This window comes from Macaca nemestrina, chromosome 14, assembly GCF_043159975.1.
Source record: "Macaca nemestrina isolate mMacNem1 chromosome 14, mMacNem.hap1, whole genome shotgun sequence".
NCBI classification, from domain to species: Eukaryota; Metazoa; Chordata; class Mammalia; order Primates; family Cercopithecidae; genus Macaca; species Macaca nemestrina.
Genome location: NC_092138.1, coordinates 42,671,904 through 42,693,712, shown reverse-complemented (window position 1 = coordinate 42,693,712; position 21,809 = coordinate 42,671,904). Strand labels below are relative to the sequence as shown.

Here is a 21,809-nt window from a genome sequence, read left to right as displayed (position 1 = left end):
ATCATAAACATTGCTATACACCAATAATAGACAGAGAACCAAATCATGAGTGAACTCCCATTCACAATTGCTAGAAAGGGAGTAAAACACCTAAGAATACAACTTACAAGGGATGTGAAAGACCTCTTCAAGGAGGACTACAAATTGCTGTTCAAGGAAGTGAGAGAGGACACAAACAAATGGAAAAACATTCCATGCTCATGGAAAGGAAGAATCAATATTGTGAAAATGGCCATACTGCCCAAAGTAATTTATAGATTCAATGCTATCTCCATCAAGCTACCATTGACTCTCTTCACAGAATTAGAAAAAACTACTTTAAGTTTCATATGGAACTAAAAACGAGCTTGTATAGCTAAGACAATCCTATGCAAAAAGAACAAAGCTGGAGGCATCACGTTACCTGACTTCAAACTATACTAATAAGGTTGCAGTAACCATACAGCATGGTACTGGTACCCAAATAGACATATAGACCAATTGAACAGAGCAGAGTCCTAAGAAATAACCACACATCTACAGCAATCTGGTCTTTGGCAAACCTGACAAAAACAAGCAGTGGGGAAAGGATTCCCTATTTAATAAATGGTGTTGGGAAAACTGGCTACCCATATGCAGAAAACTGAAACTGGACCCCTTCCTTACACCTTATACAAAAATTAACTCAAGATAGATTAAAGATTTAAATGTAAGACCTAAAACCATAAAAACCCCAGAAGAAAACCTAGGCAATACCATTCAGGACATAGGCATGGGCAAAGACAACAAAGGCAAAATTTGACAAATGGGATCTAATTAAACTAAAGAGCTTCTGCACAGCAAAAGAAAATATCATCAGAGTGAACAGGCAACAGAATGGGATATAAGTTTTGCAATCTATCCATCTGACAAAGGGCTAATATCCACAATCTACAAGGAACCTAAACAAATTTATGAGAAAAAAAAATCACCTCATCAAAAAGTGAGCGAAGGATATGAACAGACATTTCTCAAAATAAGACATTTGTCTGGCCAAAAACATGAAAAAAAAAGCTTGTCATCACTGGTCGTTAGAGAAATGCAAATCAGAACCACAAAGAGATACCATCTCACGCCAGTTAGAATGGTGCTCATTAAAAAGTCAGGAAACAACAGGTGATGGAGAGGATGTGGAGAAACAGGAATATTTTTACACTGTTGGTGGGAATGTAAATTAGTTAAACAATTGTGGAAGCCAATATGGTGATTCCTCAAGGATCTAAAACCAGAAATACCTTTGACCCAGCCATCCCATTACTGGGCATATACCCAAAGGATTATAAATCATTCTGCTATAAAGACACATGCACACATATGTTTATTGCAGCACTATTCACAATAGCAAAGTCTTGGAAGCAACCCAAATGCCCATCAATGACAGACTGGATAAAGAAAATGTGGCACATATACACCATGGAATACTATGCAGCCATAAAAAAGGATGAGTTCATTTCCTTTGCAGGGATATAGATGAAGCTGGAAACCATCATTCTCAGCAACCTAACACAGGAACAGAAAACCAAACACTGCATGTTCTCACTCATAAGGGGGAGTTGAACAATGAGAACACATGGACATAGGGAGGAGAACATCACACACTGGGACCTGTCAGGGGGTGGGAGGCTGGAGAGGGGTAGCATTAGCATAATGTAGATGACGGGTTGATGGGTGCAGCAAACCACCATAGCACATATATACCTATGTAACAAACCTGCACGTTCTGCACATGTATCCCAGAACTTAAAGTATAATAATTAAAAAAAAAATTATTGCAATCAACATTTATCTGCATGTAAAATTATTATCAGTTAAAATGTTGTCTCTCCAACTCCACTCTGGAAGTGATTGACTTACCTAAACTTTTTATTTGATTTGCTATTTTTAATTTATTATTTAAATATTATGCAGCTAAATATAGTAAAATAAACCAAACACTTTAAATCTGTATAATACATTGTTGTGTACAAAATAGTTCTCATGAGATGATAACAAATAACATTTACTGAGGAAGTAGGATATGACAAACTCTGTGTAAAGCATTTGTGTGCATGATATTGTTCATTTTGCAAGCACCATAGGGGGGATTTGCTATTATTATATTTGTGTTTCATTGTGGAAACATTATGGTACAGTGTTATCAACTGGGGAAATAGAGACTTAAAGAATGTAACTAACTTCCCTAAATTACTTGAGTACTAGGTCAAACCTGTACTTCGAATTAATTTCCAGCTTTCAGGTGGTCTCAAACCAGAGCTCATTCTTTCATTACTATGGGGGCTGCAAACCATTATTTGGGTGCTGTCAAAGATGTGTTGTTTGTCTGGCATATTGTTAATAACTTTTTCTAAGAAATAAAAATGCTTTCGTGAGCATACTTGCTTATCCCAAATCCCACAGAGCTCACTGTGCTTTCATCCTGATGATCACATTTCAGTTACCTCCTAGAACTCATAAACCAGCTCTTATGCTCCCAGGAGATGAGCTTTATAATTAGTCTCTATGGTAAAAACAGCCACACTTCGCAGGTAGGGAAACCAATTCACAATGATGTTATGAAGAATCAGAGTGAAACAAACAAACATTTTTTTAGAAATTGAACATGCTTTATTTCTAAATGCAAAGACACTGAAAAGAGAGGAAAATTCAATCAGAAAATTAAATCTGACCAGATAAAATTTAGAGTTAATTTGGCAGATTTCTTTTCTGGCCTAAAAGAAAACTAAATGAACTTTACTGCTGTTACAGGCATCCGGGTTTTGCTTTTATCTTAATTAGTGGAACTTTTGCCCTCTCTGGAAAAAGAAACCTAACACCGTCGCAGAGGAAGAGATTTTTCCTCCCTAGATTTCCTGATGTGAAACCCATTCCTCTAATGCTTTCCACTATTTTAGGGCATGACACTTCTAAATAGTATTTTTCCTCCCACTACTTCAAGATAGAAAGAAAAAGAAAGATTACTTTTATTTTAATTTATGGAAAATAATTACTCATATATTATCAGATATTACTACAGGTCATGGAAACAAAATACTTCTTTGTGAAAGAACTATAATCATTTTCTGTGTTAGTTTGAGATAGGGTATAAGAGGAGGAATCGGGTAGGAAAGAAAGAGGATTTATGTGAGGAAAAAATAACGAAAAAGAGCAAATGACTGGCATTTCAAAAGATAAAACTGAAACGAAGTGCTTAGCATAATTTTAGTTAAAATATTGAGACACTCTCTATTCCTCCAAACTGCAGTCCACGGGGTTAGCTTTTAACTTTACGTAAGACATAAAAATATCCAGGGCTGGCAAGCTCTGCCTAGCTGCACAAGCATAAGGTTTCTCTGTTCTTAGAAAGCTAAGAAGTGCAACCTTCAGCATGATCAAAGAGCTGCTCTGCTATCAGCCTGAGAAAATGCAGAAAAAAAATTACTGATAGGTCATTTTCCCAGGGGACTCATTTGAAAACACTTGGCAAACTTACAAAGAAACTGGAAATCTCGTATGAAGGAAAACATGGTAAGCAGGTGCTATTGAGTATTTTAATATTAACGGTGTCTCTTACAGAGGACAGACAAATGATAGTGACTCAAACTGATTTATCTGCAGTTGATTATTATGAACCAGGTACTAGGTTTCAGTTTGAACCAGTGACTTAGAATAACTAATACAGGTTTATAGGCTAATGAAACCAAATATTTCCTTTAAGGGAATAACATTTTCTTGCAATTCGATGAACACAACTACCAGAAGTTTATCACAATATGGTAACGATTTTAATCAAGGCAACTTGCCAACAGTAGTGGTTATGGCAGGGTTCTACTTCATCACATTTTCCCAAAGAAACTTTTCAGAGAAAAGAGTTGAGATCTTTCAAGAAGTTTGTCAAATCACCATTATCATAAAGGAGAAAACATTATTTATTTATTTGCATGAACCTTCACTAACTTGCATTCATGGTGAACTGGTTGAATATGCAAACTATGTAAGGAGCCGTACTGGGATTTCAGAAGGGAGCTCTGTTTCCCCTCTCATCTCCTGAATGGTACCACTATTCTGAAGTTAATGGGTAGCCTTCTAGCCCCAATTGCAATAGCTTTTTTACCTTAAATGTGTTGTATTAACGTGTGTTGCCTTAATTTATAGGTTTTCAAAACCTTCACAAATGTCCTCATTTTGCAGTTTGATATTTTCCACTTAACAACATATGTCTATGTTAGCACAGATATTTAGTGGGTAGTTGTAGATTGTTCATGATATAATTTTTCAACAACTTATCCATACCTCTTTGATGGAAACAAATTATTTCATTTTGTTTGCTATTGCTATCACTACTATATTGAACATTCTTACATTTATCTTCATTGATATAGGGTCTAGGAGTGATAAAATAGAAGTGGAAATTCTTATTTTGATCCATGGAAATTCTTATTTTGATCCTGACCTCAACATAAATACTTCCATATTAGTACTTTACAATTAAGAGTATGAGTCAATAGTTCTCAAAGAATTGCTCTGGACCAGCAGTATCAGTATCACCTGGGAAGTTGTTAGTAATGGAAATTCTTGAGCATCACCCCAGACCTACTGAATTAGAAACTCTGCGGGAAAGCGGAAGGTCCCAGGAATCAGTGTTTCAATAAACCCTCCAGGTGATTCTCATGCAAATTAAAGTGGGAGGACTGCTATTCTAGATATTTCTGTGAATATCATTTGGTTATAAGAACTTGTTAAAATATTGCTGAGTTTTTGTCATGTAGAGATGTCACATTTTATCGATTTTTTTTTCTGACTCCATTAAGACTATATGGTTTTTGGTTTTTAATCATTCAGATTCTCCTGCCTCAGCCTCCTGAGTAGCTGGGATTACAGGTGTGCACCACCACACCCGGCTAATTTTTGAATTTTTAGTGGAGATGGGGTTTCACCATGTTGGCCAGGCTGGTCTCTAACTACTGAGTTCAAGTGATCCACCCACCTCAGCCTCCCAAAGTGCTGGGATTAGACATGTGAGTCACAGCACCTGGCCAGAATTAATGGATTTTTTATAGTAATTTTAAAATATTTTTGAACTCAAGGGGCAGTCTCCACTTATTTATGATGTATGTTTAGTGGCTCTGAGTAGCATTGATCATATTTTAATAGTTAATTTGAAAAAAGGAAAACTACAAAGACTGCTTCCTGAACAGCTAAAGTTGTAACCAAGTCTCTATCCCAGAATCCTGTTTGCTTTCTTCATGATATTTGTCACACTTTGCAGTTATTTTATCTGTTTGTCTTGGATATATTTTGCTATTAGTCTGTTAGCTCCATGAGCATAGTTATCGCTTCTGACTCACTTGCTGTTGCCTGATTGCCCAGTGCCAATACAGCTCCTTGTACAGAGCCAGCGCTGTGTACATGTGCTGGAGGAATAAGCCCTCTCAGGTGGTTTGTGCTGTGGCACAGCCACATACACAAAAGGCTGGATTGTTCGTTGCCTTTACAGCAGCCTTTGCATCCCATGCTCCTTACTCTGCTGGTCTCCTTCACTTGTCCACAGAAAAAGAATCAATAGTCTTGTATCCACATGGACTCTGCCTTATGCCATATTTCTGAACTAGGTTCAGGTTTTTGTATATTCCAAGAATATTCTAAAATCATGTACAGTGAGAGGTGGTTGCATGACAGGGTATGATCCTGGATCACTGTGGGCAAGTCACCTTATACTTTATCTCACCAAGCACTGTGTCCCCATGTGTGGTGTGGGATAATACCCACCTTGTCAGATACTGTTAGAGGTGTCAAGATTAAATGAGAAAACAATAGCCAACATTTATTCAGTGCTTACTCTATGCCCAGAACTGTTTTCAAAACTTTATATGTATTGACTTATTTATTTAATATAATAATGGTAATGTAAATGTGGTTGTTTAAATCTGGTACAAAATAAATGATAAATAAAAATATATTTTAATAATAGTTTAATGAGAAAATGGGCTGTAAATAGGGAAAAATATGTACTAGGCATATTAAAATGAATTTAAAATAGTTAAAAACTGTGTAAGACATAATTATTTCCTTTAGGAGCTCCTTGCTCTATTTGTTATACATATAATGGGCTTCATCAAGGAAATGATTAAAAGATATTGTGATTTTTAAATAGATCCTACTGGTTTTTGTAATTTATTACATGTGAAAGGCAAAGCATACTAATTAACAAATATTTTCAATTATACTGTGTTCATGTAGAGACAGAAAGATTAGCCAGTGAAAAGAGGAGGTTCTCTTTTAGGTGATTATAAAGTCTGAAAGAGCAAACAATAATTTAAGTAAGGTTCCAATTTCTTTTTCTGTCTATTGCAAGGACTGAAGTCACTCTTGCAGGAAATTGACTCTTTGGGTGTGGTAACTGTGGTAGAGACAATAGAATCATAGAAAAGAAAAGGGAGGCAAGTCCTGAATCACACACTACAGTGAGTCTGTGTTAAGCTTTATATTTCTGGCCAAGTCAAACAATCCAGTAAACTGATTTAAGAATTAGGCAATAAAAACCCTCATCTTGATCAGTGGTCAGCCTATCTTAGACTGAAAAAAAAAAAATGAAAGAGAAGCATTTCTATCTAAGCCTTAACTACTCATAGGCAATGCATGGTAAAGTTTACTCAAAGTTAGATGGAGTTACTAAGGTAGAGCGGGTTTCTATAAAGGAGTTTTCATTACTTAGAGTTGCATAAAATATGTGTAGGTTATGCAACTTTTTAAACTGTAGACTTCCTTTATGTATGGCCTGAGGGTTGCCATTCTGCTGGACTCAGGATTGAGATTCCAAAACGGAATGATTCAAGCTCATTCAGACCTTGAGTAGTGATGCCTTCTACACAATTTTCTGAATTTATTTTCACTTCTACTTGTTATTTCCTACAGTCTGTTTACTCCTTGTAGGGTTGTTTCTATCACGACCCCTTTGGTTTAGAATTTTTCAAACTTTAGTGCTTTCCTAGAACATACGATTCATTAATTCATTCATCCAATAAATGCTTATTGAGCATCTACTGTGTGCCCAGCACTGTTGGATGGTAGGGCACAGTGGAGAACAAAAGAAAAGCAAAATTGTCTGCTTTGGGGACTTTAGACCTCATATAATTTTCCATAGCACTATAGTGGCTATATGCCTAAAATGTTCCTTTAAGATCCTTTACCCTGAACATGGCTGACCCCTATTCATGCAAATCTTAAATTAAATGCTATTTCTTCAGCAACCTCTGAATCCTCTCCTTCATACTAGGTTAGTCTTCTAATGTATAAATTTTCATAACATTGTATTTTCTTCAAAGCATAATATTAACAATACTGTTACTTGTGTACCTCGACTTGCTAGGCTATAGACTGTCTTAGAACTGGCACCATGGCCAGGCATGTTGGCTCCCACTTGTAATCCCAGCACTTTGGGAGGCTGAGGTGGGAGGAACACTTGAGCCCAGGAGTTTGAGACAAGCCTGGACAACACAGTGAAATCTAGTATCTATAATTTTTTTTTTTTTAAAGCGAGGCATGATAATGTACATTTGTAGTACATCTGTAGTACTTGGGTGGCTGAAAGGGGAGGAGCACTTGAGCCCAGGACTTAGAAGGTAGAGTGAGCTATGAGCACACTACTGCACTCCAGCCTAGGCAACAGAGCAAAACCTTATCTCTAAAAAAATTAAAAATTAAAAAAAATTGACACCATGGTCTGTCTATTTTACCACTAAACTTCCAGAGTCTAGCACAGTGACTAGAATAAAATACTATCACGTAATTACATTTTCAAGGAAAATTTGCATGAGGTAGATTTATTTCAGGTTGGAATTTTGGCATTTTAATTTATTAGTATTAGAGGGTGTAAAGGCACTTCAATTTATTGTGTGGTTCCTCCCTCTCCTATTCTCCAAGTGGCTGATTCTGGGGTCCTATAGGTGTCCCAGGCCTCATCATTTTGGTCGAAGGATCACCTCCGAATGTCTGCACATTCTTGTGTACTTTTCCATCGTGAGTGTTGATGTTTATTCCCCTTGTCAAACTTGCATATTTGTTTAGCTTTTCTCCATGCCATAGGGCCTAGAGAACTCAAGGGGATGCCACAAAGAGGTCTCACTTTGCAAAAGGTTAATGACAATGAAACAGGGTCAAATAATCGGTACTGCCTAGTACATATTCATCAAGCGACTGCTATGTAATGCTCATTTGACTTCCAGTTTCTTTAATTTTAACACAAATTTAAAAAAACTATTTGCTCCTTTCCATTTGAACTCAGCCTTGGGACTGACTATATAACTTGTGGAGCCCAGTGGAAAATGAAAGTGGAGATCCCTTATTAGTAAATTACTACTAAGAATTTCAAGACCCTGATAGCAGGGCATATAGCCAAACTTGGAATCTTTCTAAGTGTAGGGTCCTGTACGACTGGATCTGGCACACATCTGGGAAGCTGGCCCTGCTCCTCTTTAATTTGATCCGGTGTCTTTTTTTTTTTTTTTTTTTGATGGAGTTTTGCTCTGTCACCCAGGCTGGATGGAGTGCAGTGGCGCGATCTCAGTTCACTGAAATCGCCACCTCACGTGTTCAAGCAGTTCTCCTACCTTAGCCTCCCAAGTAGCTGGGACTACAAGTATGTATCACCACGCCTGTCTAATTTTTGTATTTTTAGTAGAGACAAGGTTTCACCATGTTAGCTAGGCTGGTCTGGAACTCCTAATCTTAAATGATCCACCCGCCTTGGCTTCCCTAAATGCTGAGATTACAGGCATGAGTCACCGTGCTTGGCCATGTTTCTTATTTTTCTCAGTCCCTTTCTCTTCATCCCTATTACCTGTGTGTCTAACAAACATCACCATGTCTCTTTTCTTCCTCCAGAACTTTTTCCATCTTTTGAATTAGTCAAATTGACATCACTGACTGAGCGTAAAAAGTAGAAATATAAATATTTTGTGGTCTTATCTGATTTTTTTGGTAAAATTATCGTCTCTTTCACCAAGTATTTATTATTTAAATTTGAAACTGCATTCTTCTAATAAAATTCCAAGTTATAATGACTTGCTTAACTTCATTTACTGGTGCGTGCGTGCGTGCCTGCCTGCCTTCCTTCCTTCCTTCCTTCCTTCCTTCCTTCCTTCCTTCCTTCCTTCCTTCCTTCCCACCCTCCCTCCCTCCCTCCCTCCCTCCCTCCCTCCTTCCTTCCTTCCTTCCTTCCTTCCGTCCGTCCGTCCGTCCGTCCGTCCCTCCCTCCCTCCCTCCCTCCCTCCCTCCCTCCCTCCCTCCCTCCCTTTTTTGAGACAGGGTTTCACTCTGTCACCTAGGCTGGAGGGCAGTGGCGACATTTCGGCTCACTGCAACCTCTGCCTCCCGGGTTCAAGCAATTCTCCTGCCTCAGCCTCCCGAGTAGCTGGGATTACAGGTGCACACCACTACACCTGGCTGTTTTTTGTATTTTTAGTTGAGATGCGGTTTTGCCATGTTGGCCAGGCTGGTCTTGAACTCCTGACCTCAGGTGAGCCACTTGCCTTGGCTTCTAAAAGTGCTGGGATTACAGGCATCAGCCACCACACCCAGGCTAGCTTTATTTTTTAAAATAAATTGTGGTAGGAAATTCTTCCGAGATGGCTGCTGTACATTTCTGGTTCTACTTTACAAATCTGGCAGAGGGGTGACAGGAAACATGATGAGAAATAAGTAATCTTATTTCTCATAAGGCAGCATCTTTTCTGAGACCTAGTTTTCTTATGTTGTTTCCTGACTATTAACGCAGGCTTATTTTCCTCGTCCTGACCGCTGCGTATCCCAAACTTACATTGGCTTTACATGATTTCTCCTGTCATGAGTTCTGCAACCAGCCTCCAGCCCCCATGAAGTTAATAGACCCAGGGATCTGGTTATGCTTGTCTCTAGCTCCAGCACTACCTCCTGTGACAGCCCACAGGCCCTCTTTCATCTCCGCAAATCTCTCCTCTCTCTCCTTCTGCATTCCTGCCTCTTTCAGTGCTTTGCAACAAACTTAGCTTGTTCTTTAATCCAGCTCGTTTTCATTGTTCTACAAGTCCCACAGAAAATTACAGGGTTCTGAAAACTTGATCGAAGACTTGTAGATTAAAAGAAAGAATCATTTCATACTTCCTGCCTTCATCCATCTGCCCCCTCACTCATTCTCATCTTATCTCTGCCACCTAACCCCTCACACCATATCCCCTTCTCTAAGCAACAAGCAAGTTCCTTGTTCTTATGCCCAACAAGAACAGTTTTGCCTATGTCCTAGTTCCTTGTATCCCCAAATCTTGAACTTATTTTTCTAAATGCATTTGCCTTCTTAAGTTGTGGTCCTGTAACAGATACTACTATAATAATATTTTTCATCTAATTATACATGTAATTTCCCTTAATATAATTTATTTCTTCTGTAGTCTATAATTTCTGAGACTTTTTCAGATTTTAAATATTCTGTTCATAGCCTACATGATTGTCCTCTACTTACAGTCACAGGTGCTAACTTTTAATTACAACATATATTTATCACACCATACCTCTGTTAGGTGTTCACCCAGATGGTAGGTTTCATGCAACAGGTAATATATCAAAAGGTCCTCCAAATAAGACAGCCACTGTAAACTATACAGGACCAAACTCCTTATCTTCTCTTATCCCTCAGCCTTATCCCTTTGTTAGCTTCTGACATTTTGACCTTGGATTTGCTTGGTTTTGATTTCCATACTTGTTTACCATGACATTTGGTTTGCTGGGTACCTTGCCATGATCATGCCCTTACTGTTGTAGAAATCTACTGACAGTTTTTCCCATAGAAATTTTTTCAGGTTTTGAAAGCACACATGTTCACTGTAAGAAATTTGGGAAACAGAGAATTTAAAAATAAATAAATAACTATTTTTAATCCTGCTTTCCTAATACTTGTTAATGCTCTAATGTTCAATATAGTATTCTTAATACTATTTTCTAGACATCAATTATATAAAACTGGAATCATTCTAATATAGAATTTCATATCTTGCTTTTGTCACATAACTTTATACCATGATGATTTTCCCATGTCCCTTACCATAGGTTTCTCAGAAAGAAGAGTCTGGGACTTTAATTTGTATTATAATCTAGGGGGCAAAGGAAATAAAAGCAAGGAAGAGAAAATGCTAATACAGAGACACATTATTAAGCTGGCTGACAATAAGATTACATGCTCTTGGGGTCTATCCTCTGGGAAATTTCATAACCTCTGTATTAGCACATTTCATCTCAGGGAAAAAAGGGAGAACATTTATACACCGGCTCCACTTTTGCTGGCCAATTCACCATATGATATACGTTTCCCCATATTTCTGCATTGTGTGTGCTTAGGTACAAAATGGGGCACAGTGGGGTCTGACTGTGTCTTAAGTCTTGGCTTCAGCAGAGAAGTCCCAGGTAGGAGGCAGGAGGGGCATGTATAGGTGTGAAATTGTCAGCTTGCACCTACCTAAGGTTGGTCAGAACACATACATCTGCTACCACAGTGGTAGCTGGAACAAGAGGCAGTTGTGACTGAGAAAACCTGAAGTCCCTCTTGGGTGTAATACATTTTGCACAACCCAGAGCTCCTGGTATTCTCTCATGTTTTCTTATATCTAATTTCCCAATTTTTTTTTCCTTCCTGGCCCTTTACCAACAATCCAAAACCGCTGTCACTGCCTGGAAGTCCTTGCTTCTAGTTGGGTCTCCGACCACTTCTCCCTTCACATACACACTGACTCAGCTAAAACCCGATGGCTCACAGCTCACCACGGTGTCTTAGGACCACCTTCTACAGGGTTTCAACGTGGTAGCAATTTAATTTTCAACACTAACATACTGTGTCAATTCATCCATGAACCAAACTCAAGTTCATTTCTTCTCTGATACTGTTAATTATAAAAATTTCCCATCCAAGTCAGGTGCGTTAGCATGCACTTGTAGGTCCCAGTTACTTAGGAGGCTGAGGTGAGAGGACCATTTGAACCCAGGAGTTTGAGTCCAGTCACACAACGTAGTGAAACTCCATCTCTAAAAACAATACAAAATAAAACAAAATTCCTATATGGCCATCAGTGTAAGTTGAAGTCACATTGTAGTGTGATAAGGGTAATCGATATGAGAACCCAATCACCTGTTACTTATGCTTTCTGAAACTGCTCAGTCCCAATCCCCAAAATACAATTTGTATCATAGAACCAAAAACCTGTTCATAGTGCAACATACCCTGTACTTTGACCCAGATCTGATAATTCTTAGTTTATGATGGGCAGTTTCTGTTGTATAGTCACTTTGTAAACCACAATTACTCATTTAGGCTCTATGAATGCCCAGGTACTTAGGAACTATCAAACAGAGGGTACATTTTGTCCAAGAAGATTTTGTTCCAAAATCCTAGGGGTCTACACTGTGCATCTTTCATTGGGGTTTGACAGAGATTCCACACAGCAACCTTATTCACCATTGACATCCATTTTATTAACTAGTCTGTGGTTCAAACGGCAAGACCAGCATTCCCTAAAGCAGTCTAGACTTGCTATAGATTTCTCTTTCACCCAGACTACCATTCAAAATTAGTAGTCTTTTAAGTCTCCAAATAAATGGGTTTCAGCACAAGTAATATATGTGGCCTCTCAAATTTAAACAGTGTATAACTGCTTTGTTTTTTCTTCGTGGTATGAGATTTAAGGTGCAACCACATGCTTTACCCAATAGACCCCAGGCCAGTGGACCCAGAAAAGCTTTACAAATGTGGCAGACTCCTGAGGATTCATGGAGTCTATTTGTAATCCTCGAACATGCATGTATCTTACTAAAGCATATCATGTATTTGTCATTCCTGCTCACCAACTCAAATAAGTAGGATATCATCAAGTTTATGTGCCAGTATGATGTTCCATTAAAGATTGTCTAAGACTCCACAGGTAAAATAATAGGTAGCTGGAGAGTAATACAACCCTAGGGATTGGCCAAAGTGGTTGGTGCCATTCAAAAACTGGATATTTCAGTTCATAAATCCTGTAATGAATGTCTTCTTTCTAGGATCAGTCTAAATATTTTACCTAGTTTCTGCAGAAAGAAGAATTTGAGGCAAAGCCTTATGTGCTATTATTTCACTACGGAGTGCAATTTCAGGGAGCAGAAACAAGAAAAGGGTGAGTGAAACAGCGAAGGAGGGAAAATCAATATAAATATTATCAATTTAACGGCTGCTAAGCACAACTGAGGGCTCAGTTTCATGGAAACATTCTCTAAGAAGGCTTACAGTCTATATCATAGGATTATCAATCATGGGGGTAAAAAGGAAAGAATTTATTCACCCCCTACTCTTTCCCACAAGTCTGTAGTTTGCAGTGCAGGTTATTAATTCCTCTGCATGTATGTCAGTGGTGAGCCACATCTCATTGTCAACAGCGAAGCCTTGGGCAGAAGGAAGAAGCTCTGTATTGGCTCTGTCAGCTTGAACTTATGTGACTCAGTCAGCAGCACAGCTGGAACATCCAAAGGGCAAGGTTAATAAGTCAATAGCATCTGCAATGCTCCATGAGGTATTTAATGTATCATGCCATTAAAGACTCTTTGAAGCTAACATTTCTCATGAATGTATACTATTTTATTTCATTGATGTGCTCAGATCCACTGCAACATTTCCCAATTGTCAGCAGTTAATTTGCTCCTTCTTCGTTATTAATATATTGTCACAACAATCAAGCTTAGTTTTGAATGCCTTGTCAATCCTTCCTTCATCTTTAACCCAGTCTTTACTCTTGAGATTTTGGTGTCAGGTGTCTTTGTACATGTGCTGTCTTCTTGTGATCTTGGTCTGTGGCTGAAATAGATACTGAAAACTCAATGCAAACTGAATTTTATCTTCCTACGTGCTGTCACTGTCTAATGGGAGAGCAATGAGGGTCTCCTCTTTCTATATGATGCTTCATTTGGAGCCCACTTGTTCCTCCATTACTTGTTGAGCTCTTACTCTGTTCCAAGTGTTGTGCTAGGAACTGAAGATACAGTAATACAAGACATAGCCCCCACTCACAAAGAATTCCTAATCCAGTACAGAAACCAGTTGCCACAAATACCAGTGGTCTTTCAGAAACCATTTTCTATATGCAAAATAATTTACATATGAGGAAACTTGGGCAGTTAATTTGTAACTGGAATAGTAATATAGTCTAGATCAGGAATGCTGGTCCAAAAAATTTCAGGTCAGGTAGGAAGCTAATGCAGTTTTTGTGGCAGAATGTTTTTCAGAGTTAGAGAAGATTGGATCCAATGTGGCTTCCCAGCAATAATAACATCACATAGGAGAAAGATAAAATGCTTTTGTCCAAACCTTTCATTTTACCATCATTTCACTGAGAAGTAGTTCTCTGTGCCAGGGTGTAGCTGAGTCCGTTCTCCTCTAAATTGTCCTGGAGTGCGGCTTTAAAGGGAAAGGGAATTGGCTTCCTTATTCTGGACATTAAGATATTCTAACATTACCTTTGATGAAAATCCTAGGGACTGAAACATCAGCATCTCATACCCCAATGATTAGAGTGGATGGAATGTTAGGATGAAAGACATGGGTAAAATTTAATCTGAAGTAGATACGCTATTTGAGTCTGCACTACTGGCAAAGCACATATTATGCACTGCTTATTTTGTGGTTTAGCACCTTGATACTGTTTGGTACAATGTAAATGCTGGTTATAATAACCAAAGCAACAAATGGGCTGTCCTTAGTGAATACTTCTCATAAAGTAGGTATGTTCTCTATTCCAAAATCCTGACAGGGGTCTCACAGGAATGACTGGAGTCTGTGTTTTTAGAAACTCACACTGCTTTTTTTATTGTACTTCTGTCCCTAACGTAATTAAAGCCATAAAATCTTATAAAATGGGACAGAGTAAAGGGAGAATCTGCGAAATTGATATTGGTTGTGGGACTTCTCAAAGCAATAATGCACAATTCTCACCATTGCTTCTTTTTTTTTCTTACTTTCCTCTCCCTCCATTCCTCTCTCCCTGCTTCCCTCTTTTCCTTCTTTTCTTGCTTTCCTCAGCTCCTTTTCCCTTCTCTCTCTTTTAAAATGTATTATAGTTCTATAATATTTTTCTCCTCATTGGTAAAATTCCACAGAGATACTTGGCTTTCAGTTTGTCATACTGCCATCAATTACCCATCTTCCAAACGATGCTACAAATGAATACTTTGCTGACAGATGTTTCATTGTAATTTTGCAATTCTTTGGAGCAAAGAAGATGATTTTCTAAAATTCATTCTGTTGCCCATGTGACATAAGAATTTTAATCCCATCAAATATGTTTTGTTTGTTAAATATGTGCCAGTTTTTAAAGTAATACGTATAAAATTGAGCTTTTTCAGTAGTACTTTGCTATAATGAGTAGGTCACTTCATCTTTCCAAACTTACTGCTTCTGAGCTATAGATTTTTATACAACCAACAAAATAAAAGAGGTTAAGAGGATAATATTTCTATTTTCTGTAGTGTATGTCTTGTTAATATCTTTTATCATTAATTACATTCATCTTTTTTGTTCTTCTCTGAAAGTCTTAGTTTTCCTTTACTACCCAAATGCCTTCTTGTCTCTTTCATCCCATAAGGAAAGCCTCCGAAGTTTCACATCAGATAATCTGGGAGTGATGGGATTGTGCGTTCTCTCCCGAAGTTGCTTTGTGAGAAAGTTCTGCTGAAAAAGCTTTGTGTTATTTCCAAGACAGTGGCACCTGTCCAACAACATGTCCAATTTGTGAAAAAGGCCTGACTGAAGTCCTTCATTATCATATGTTAGTGAAATAATTTGCCTGAAGGGGAAATGGCTCGTTAATAAGAGGACTGAATTGCACATTGTTTTATCCTAATACCCACACAGATTCCTCCTCGTAACATATATTCCTGCATTTGCTTCAGATTGTCTCTCTGCTTAGTGAGGCTGTGTATGAAAATTGAAGCAGCAGTCTTTAATAGCTACATGTTGTACATGCCAAAGTCACCTGAGGGAACTGAATCAAAGTAGACCTGGAAGTCTTTTGTGTTTTATTTTAAAGGTACTAATTATTGCAAAATGTATCTGTGTAGACTCATAGGCCCTCTTCTCAGGCTCTAGGCCTCAAATCAAATTGAAGAGGGATGTAGTAATAAGAGTACAGACATGTATTTCAAGAAGCAAGAATGCTGATTTTGGATGAGATAGATTGTAGTGGACACACTTAAGGGCTCCAGATCTATCATAGAAACATCTGTCACCCCCATAAGCTACCATATTTGGTCTGACCCCTGGTAAAGGCAAGACTTGAACACCAGGATGGGATTGGAGCAACCCCTTTGTCTAAAAATAATAATAATAATAATAATAATAATAATGAGAACAGAGACTGGGAAACAGTAAATTGTATTTTATGTGTGTTTGTGGAGCTTAAGAACTCAGAAGTGTGGGACAACCATATTCTCCTATGTGGACTTGAAAGCAGAGAAAGCCAATCTTCACAAAGAGGTTCACAGAAAGTAAGAAAGTTGAGAGAATTCCACTAAGGTTCCTGATGGTTTTTCTGTCTTTCTCAGAGGACTTCTGAATTTCTCTCTCTTTTTTTTTTTCCTGCTTGATCTAGCCTGAGTAACTGCCAATTATTTGCTGTCAAAGAGATTTGACTAATAGTAACACATAAGTAAATAAAGGTAGATATATTCTTTTGTATGCCCATTCAAAAATTGGAATTGATTTGCAATTTTACACAGAAAATGGTCTAAGGAAAACATTGTACTTTAATAATATGCAGCACATGGTGGACAATAATTGAGAGTTGACAAATCCCTTGGTTTGCACACTGGCTCATGCAACAATCAAAAAACTAGAGAACAGAAGACATTAACCGAACTGGTTTCTCAGGCACACTATGAGAGCTGCTTCAATGGGAGTAACTCAGGATAAATTGGATTGGAACAAATATTTGCATAGAAAAAAATCAGTAGTGCAATGTTATTATAATCACTATTTGTGAAACCAGATGAATCACTACAAATCATAGTCTCTAAAGGAAGAATTTATAACCAAAGATATTTTAATTGCTTTGCACCACCCTCTTTTATGATTGTTTTACTGGGAAAATATTTTTTAAAAAAATATACAAAAACAAAGTGCCCTTCATTCTCAAGGGAAAGGAAAATGCTGTCTATGAGTTATCTCTACTTGTAAATAGAAGAACAGTATAGGATCCTTAGAAATTGCTTGAATTTTTCTTATTTCTTATCTAGGAATTATACTACAAGAGTACATTTCAAACACAATTTATATTAAATATTTAGGCAAGTGTGATTTCATTTCTCCTGATAAATAGACTTCTGGGTTTTAAAATATTACTTTTGATAATTGCAATTTATATTAATTGTTTTTCCATTACTTCTAGAAATAATGATGTAAACATTTTTAATGTAAAATAGCAATCTGATGTGGTTTCAATTTCTTTACATATGTAGCAGTTGATTTGCATTCCCGTTATTTGTTGAACACGTATCATTTTTATTCTGAAAGTTGGAAATGGAGACTCAATAAATTATGGAACTTTTCTACACTTCTAACAGGCAGGCTTATGGAGGAGGAGGCACTAGTCACACATTAACTGGAGAGCAGGCCCAGCTATCAGGGGCTATCAGGGAGATAAGCATATATACCATCCAAAGGCAATCTGTATTCCACACTGAATTCCAAGTGTGAAAATGATGTTCCCGTTAGGCAGATGAAACATGGAGGGAGTGAATCTGAATTTATGTAGTTGTGACTTGAAAGCTCAACCACATTAGCGCTTCCTCTAGAATAGGAACTAAACAAAAAATAATGGCATATAAGAACCAAAACAGTATTTCAGTCTTAGAGACCGGGACAAATAAGAGTTGGTGGATTTAAAACTCCATGGTGTTGGAAAGTGGGTATATTAAACTCCTGTCAGTCTTGGAAGGAAGGGATTGACAAGGCTGTTACAACCTTGCCTGTTCCGTGTCTCAGTGGTTTGGGGTATCAGAATGATACTGAAGTTTCAGGGAAATATAGAAAAATCAGAAGCAAAGGAATAGTCCAGGTCAATGAATTATTTATAATACCACTACATAACTCCTACTGTTGTAACCGATTTGCTTCGTGTGCAGGGACTTTTTACGCTGTCTTATTTCAGTTTAATTTCCCCTTATTTTTCTTTGTATACTCATTGATACAGCCAAACTTGTCTGTTGTGTTTCCCTACATATTTCCTGATATGGTTTTGCTGTGTCCCCACCCAAATCTCATCTTGAATAATAGTTCCCATAATCCCCACATGTGGTGGGAGGGACCCCGTGGGAGGTAATGCAATCATGGGAGTGGTTTTCTCCATGCTATTCTCGTGATAATGAATAAGTTCTCATGAGATCTGATGGTTTTATAAAGGGCTTCCCCCTGCTCTGGGTTTATAATTATTCTCCTTCCTGCCACCATGTGAAGTAGGATGTGTTTGTTTCTCCTTCTGCCATGATTGTAAGTTTTCTGAGGCCTCCCCAGTCCTGCAGAACAGTGAGTCAACTAATCCTCTTTTCTTTATAAATTACCCAGTCTCGGGTGGTTCTTTATAGCAGCATGAGAAGGGACTAATACATTTCCCTTTGGTTATACTGTTTCAAACTCTGGAAATTCCTTCCATCCCATCATTACTTATGTTAATTCTATCTATTCTTCAAGTCCCAGTTCAAGTAATGACTGACTTAAAGAGAATTATCTCTACAGCCACCATTCAGGTCAAGAAATAGGACACTGTCAGCATTCTGTAAGCCTGTATATGATCTGTACTTTCTTAATCATATCCCCCTTGTTCTTACTTGGAGGTAATCACTATCTTGACCTTGTAATAATCATATCCTTCCTTTTATTTATTAATCTGAACTTTTACTGCTTATATATGCTTCTCTAAGTAACATTGTTTGTTGTTTAACTTTCTATCCTTGAATCTTACTATACATATTTTGTGACGTCTTTTGCCTAAAGTAATATTAATAGGCTTCATCAATTTTGTTCATTTGTACATAGTTAACTTACGTTTTTTAATAAGGTTCCCTTGTCTGTATAGTCCACAATTTATTTATTCATTCTACTGTTTATGGACATTTGGGATCTTTTCAATGTGGGACTATTTTGAGAATTCTTGTGTTGGTATCCTGCTACTTATGTGGGTGAGTTTTTTAACTATTTAAATTTAACTTTTAATTTAAATTTATGAGCTAATATGTATTTCATTTAAAATATTATTATAAAATAATTGCAATATAATATTTTAGTTTGTAGCAAAACGTACATAATTGCTCTTCTTTTAGGGCTTCTTGGTTATTCCAGATTTATTTCCATTATAAATAGCACTCTACTGAACACCTCCGGGAATATGTGTTTTTCCCCACGTAAAGCTATTTCTACAGAAACATTCTCTTACTGGAATTCTTTGGTCAAAGGGTAAAAATATTTAAAGATTCTTGATTTTAAAGAGGCAAATGACTGCCAAGCTTGTTATGTATATTTTTATGACCACTATTTGTTTTCAGTAGAAAATGTTTTTGGAAGGAAGAACCAATGTATTGACTTTAGGATTAAATAATCTTCACATTGTAATAATTTATTCATGTGTTATCTCCTATATAAATTCAAAAAGAAGATAGCCTTTTCTTCCTGTTGATTGCTAGGGATTGCCTAATTCTATACCTCTGACCAAAACTGGAAAGTTGTCTTCAGCTTTTTATCACAATTAGTTTTTTGGTAGAAGGTATGGACATCACATTGATCATAAATAGTAGCCATTTAATAATGTATAATCCTGGTGAGAAATGCATTACAATAAGTATTTATGGCAATTGTCTGTTCAACAGTTAAACATACTTTACTCCCGTAATATCCCTGAAGGAGATTTTTTTTGCTAAGAGTTGGTACACCTATACACAGACAAACATACAGCATGCAAAAATAATACATAAAGAAAGGGAAAAGGAATGCTTATAAATTACTGTTAAGGTAGAGTCTGTTTTGTTCTTTTTACCAACTGGTTACATTCTGCCCAAATCCATTTGTCTGTTTATGGCATTATATATGAGGCTTCCTAGGCTGACAGTGACTATATTTCTTGTTTACTTTTCTCAGTGACTGGAACCAATGGAACAATTCAAAACTAAAAGATGATGAATGGCACTGTTTTTTCCCCAAAATTAAACAATTGCAAGCATCATGAGTCTGTGCAATTGTGATATTTGTGGAAAGGAGCATAAGGCAATGATTATAAAATGAAGTGCCAACTTCACTCTTAATAAGGCAAACTGGGGGAGTTCAACAGTACTCACTCTAATTGTTCTCTAGAATTCGCAGAGGAAGAGTCCATTTATCATATGTTTGTGCCTTCCAATTAAAATGTGCCCTATTTTCTATATCAGTCATATATATTACATATTATGAGATATATAATATATATCTTATATATTATATAGATATATAATATATAGATATATAATTATACATTTATACACACATATGTGTATACACATAATTACTAAAAAGTATAATTACATATAATTATACTTTGTATATGTGTATATAATATTAAGATTATATGCATATATAATTATAAAATTATTTAAAAGTATAATTACATATAATTATACCTTATATATGTGTATATAATATAATTAGGATTAGAATTATATACATATATAATTATAGAATTGTATACATATATTAATATAATTCAGTAATTATGTAATATAATTACTGAGAGAAGAAAAGAAATATAGTCATTGCCAGCTTAAGAAGCCTGGTGTGTGTGTGTGTATATATATAATAATTACTAAAAAGCAACACTCTCTTTTTACACAGTAAATTCCACAGTAAATCAATTACACAGTAATTCATCTGTAGATTTCACTTCTTAAAAAAAGGAATGTCCTTTTTGTATACTTTGACCAGAACATCATGCATACCACTTTCTTATACTTCTTAGGGTTAAGTTTTATATTTTTAGCTTCAGCCTTCTTGGAGGGATTCTTTCTAATAAATATCTATCCAATCTTATATCCAGACATCTTCACTTCTCCAGAAAACTGACATCACTCTTTTCTGTGGCTGATGTAGTTTGTTATTTCAATTGCAGTTCCCTGATATTCCTGAAAGGCAAAGAACTGAGAAGGCTGAAGTTAGAGTTTTAGTTTGGTTGAAATAGGACACATTATCCTGACACTAATTTCATCTCAGTGAAGACTTTACATGGTTTCTTTAATCTTCTCTTCTCCAGGCAACATCTAGAGTCTCTTCTGGTTTTTATTATAACAGAACTCCTCTATGAAATAAAGTTCACTTGAGGACAGGAGTTAAAGGAATTGAGGTGATGTAAGTAAGGATATTATATATATTTGAGCCACTTGGTTAATGTGAAAAAACATACCCAAGAGTTGCACGTGAAATATGAATTAACTCTGATTGCTCAAGTTCTCTCTTTCATATTGCTCATAAATTTGTTAACAGTGACATTTTCAGCTGTAGATTGGATGATCCTCTTCTCTTCAGTAAAGAAGACAATCATGAAATTGTACGAAAGATGAGACTAATTTTTCTTTTACTATTTATTGTTTCTGTATCTAAAATTCTTAATGATCATGGATCCTCATTAGTCTGCAAGGCTTTTCATAATCTTTCTTACACAAACCCTTCAACCTCATTTCCCACCACTTGTATCTCAGGTTTTAATCACATTTAATGCTTCTCATTTCACTCAAACTGACATATTATCTTGTTCAAA

At 36.7% G+C, this 21,809-nt stretch overlaps 1 long non-coding RNA gene across 1 annotated transcript in view; it reads left to right on the top strand.

The window, feature by feature from the left end:
- Window positions 1-21,378, top strand: part of LOC139358302 (uncharacterized) — a 187,389-nt gene extending 166,011 nt beyond the window's left edge. Inside the window, exon 3 of the long non-coding RNA XR_011613062.1 lies at window positions 21,306-21,378. This is a non-coding gene — a long non-coding RNA (uncharacterized lncRNA). The remainder of the gene's footprint in view (window positions 1-21,305) is intronic.
- The last annotated feature ends 431 nt before the right edge of the window (window positions 21,379-21,809 follow it).